The sequence below is a fragment of the Atheta coriaria genome, unplaced genomic scaffold (genome assembly GCF_025399875.1).
Source record: "Atheta coriaria isolate IRGN ID8LTWV9N9 unplaced genomic scaffold, Caltech_Dcor_3.1 hic_scaffold_10_pilon, whole genome shotgun sequence".
Classification (NCBI taxonomy): Eukaryota; Metazoa; Arthropoda; class Insecta; order Coleoptera; family Staphylinidae; genus Dalotia; species Dalotia coriaria.
The window spans coordinates 2225130-2228596 of record NW_027045452.1 but is presented as its reverse complement, the minus strand read 5'-3'; positions in this window follow the sequence as shown (position 1 = coordinate 2228596).

The window sequence follows — 3467 nt, the reverse complement described above, 5'->3', positions numbered from 1 at the left end:
GTGCACGGCGATACGGCGCGCCGGGCCGGCGCGCGCATGCGCGTCCAGTGCGGAAAGCCGGCCCGGGAAGTTTGAATCGGCGCGCGCGGGTTGGCACGCCTGACGGGTGGGGATCCAGCGCGCGCGCGGCCTGCGGCTGCGGCGTTCGCGCCTTGTTTCCCCTACCGTTTCCGGCGCGGCCGTCGACCGGCCTGACGCCGTGCTGCGCGGCGCGAATTTTGGGGGGCACTGTGGCGGTGAACTCGGCGCGAACTCGCCGAACACGTGCTCTAGGTAATCGCCGGCGGTGCGCCAGTTAGGATTACTTCCGATTCGTTAATAAGGAAAACACCAACAAACAGCCACTAAACATTTAAAACTAAACAAAAATTAAACGAAATTATTATTTACAATCAACTATTAATAAACTCTCCCCAATATTACCTACTCATAACGTTGTAACAATCTATTGCGACATTTTCACATAATTCACACAATTTCACAAAGGTTCACACGCATAACAAGGTTCCGTTTGTGGAGGCCATGCCAGAGGTCCCCTCAAGGCGCGTCTGATCAAACAAAAGCCACGATTTTATCAATTAAAACAAAATTTTCGTCACTATTGACTCATTTGTGTGCGTGTTGATTACCATCATAACCTCTAAATATTAATTTATAAGCGTATTTGTTTTAAAAGCGTATTTTTATAGTTTTTAACTAAAAATTGAGCGATAACCTAAACTTATTCATAGATTTAAACGTGTTTTACACGTTTTGTGCATCAGAGAGTGTTGATAAATGTTTAACTTGTCACTTTCTACGCAATAAATAATTGTAATCACAGGAATAAACAAGAAGCCACAATTTCACATCGTATAGACTGTTTTCGTTGTGTGGCGTTATCACTTCGGTGCGATTATCATTGCTTTCTGCGTTTTAGGTAACCCACAATTCGGTTCAGTTGAGATATGAATTCCAGCTCATATCATAATCAAATACTGCGCTACGAGGACGATTTGTGGTGATTACTATCACCATGGAATTGCTTCATTTTTGTCGTTTTGTCAGCCAGAATTTGTGTAATCATTAATATAGTTTTCAATCAAAATATACGAGTCAAATTCATCAAAAGAAGTTAAATTATTGTTTTTGCAATGATGACTATTGTGTGAATGTTCATGTTATTTGTCAGGATGTAACGAAATCTTTAATATTGCTGACTCAAACACATGTGACGCATAATAAGTATTTGTTGGATCAAATAAGCATTTTTTTTAATGCCTAGGCAGTATGCTCAATCGTTGGCGCACATTGCACCTTGAATTATATCAATTTCGAGATTAAACGGTTGTGTTAACATCTGCTCTTGACTAACAAATAAACAAATTCCGGTTGGTTGTACTCGTATTTGTTACAACTTCTCCAATATCCTGATTAGTTGTAATATTAATTACAAAATTTGTCATCAGCGAAAGTAACTCACAGAAACAAAGTCCATAAACATTTTGTTTCATATTAATATTGTATTTTTTATAAAAAAAATCTTGAAATTTGTCTATGAATGATGAAGTTCAAAGGTTTGTGTTTAGTTGGTTGCCTAATTACTTCGCATTTGCGCCTCGGCGTTTAATTAGAATTAGAAACATCTTTGATTATACGACTCGAATGCGTGAGTGTTCAAGTGAGTTGCACCATGAATAGTCTTCGCGTTGGTCGACCTTTGGGCACGCTTGGTGAGCACCAAAGTCAAAAACTTCAAAAATTATTTATACTTAAAACTACTACATAAAACAAATGCGTCTGACGTGCCTAGTGCGTAGATTCAATTAACAATTATTTTATTATACGATTTTTATGCAATAACTTAAAAAGTTTCAACAATACTAGGTATAATAATTAATAAAAATAAAGTGCATGAGCACATGATGTCATTAAAATTCTGTTTTTGGAAAAGTAATTACGTAAATTCCGAGTTTTCCGGAATTTTTCCTATTTTTACTTAACTACATTCCAACATTTGAACAATTCATTCATAACAGCTGTGCAATTTTTGTTTGCTATCACATGAGCTCGTGTAGCGCAAAAGAATCAACGCAAAACCTCATTCCTTGGCGGTGAATAATTTTAAGTTCGTTAACAGTTCGCACAATGTAGTTGTAAATGAACGTTTTGTTTGCACTACCTAGTCGAACACCATACTATACTACACCCAACAATCTATTACATACATAATTTTGTAGTTTATGATAGTTTTTAACTATTACCTCAAGTTGGCAGTGTTTACGTTCAGCGATCCACGAGTATTGTTTGCACAAGAAACCACGTGCACCTCTAATCTGTTCTCGCGCGAACGGATGCTTTTCGCTTTTCGCCAGCTGAGGACTTGTGGGTCGCAAACACGGAAATCGTGTGTAAACATTGCAAACTTTCAGATAAACTACTTACGCAACGCGGTGGATCATTTTTCTCAAATATTTCCTTATCGAGTAAAAAATGTTGATTCTATTAAACTTATCAATGATTTTTTTTAAATATTATATTCGTCAACGTACAACTGGAATGTAGTTATTGCGTTGTAGTCATTTTACACGTTTTGCTGCGAATGAGTGCGACAACTTGTTAGTTGGGATTTTTACACGTTGAAGGTGTGTAAACACAAAACACTTCTAACTATATTTATAACCATCGCAATTGCGATTTTGTTCAATATGGTAAAGACAAAGTCCATGATTGAAATGGAAAAATATTGTTTAAAGTAGATTTTGAGCTATTAAATTGTGTTATTTTGTGTTTTGGGTTGTCTACATTAAAATTACACCGTTAAACTGCCTAAAAACATGATTTTTGTTTTCGTGATTTCACATCTTGTGTCTGCTCGTTTCCGCAGCTTTCCACTCGCTTCCTATTCATTTCTTCCCGCGCCGATCCGCTTTGAACGTTTTCATTATGACGATTACAACAACGCGCGCCTCTGTGCGCAGCGCCTCAGTGTTATGTTAAATAGCTAGGCCAGGTGCGGGCCCGCAACGGAATAGCGTCAATTCTCATATTCTCGGAGTAATGCAAAACGTCTTTTGTCCCCCTGGTTGCTGGCGGCCCGTAGGGAGACCCCGAACGGGCCGAAGACTTGCGAGAGGTATCACCTCATTCAAACCGCGTTGAATACCTGTGTGACACCCGAGGCTCCAAAGCAAACTGAAGGTTCCAGGTAAGGTAAAGTACGCAGCGAAAAATGTAAAGAGCGTGCATGTTCGATCAGTAAGCACATTTTGTTGGCGTAGAGTGAAGATGGTAACATGACATGAAACGAGGAGTAAAATTAAGAAATTTTATCAAAAGTATTCAATTTATAAACAGAATATGTGAATTGTATAAGAAAATATAATAAAGAAAACATTTTTACTTTAATAATTAAAATAAAACGTTATAGGAACTTGGAAACAAAAAAATATAATTTTTTTCTGCCTCAAAATTCACTTATTTCTAGA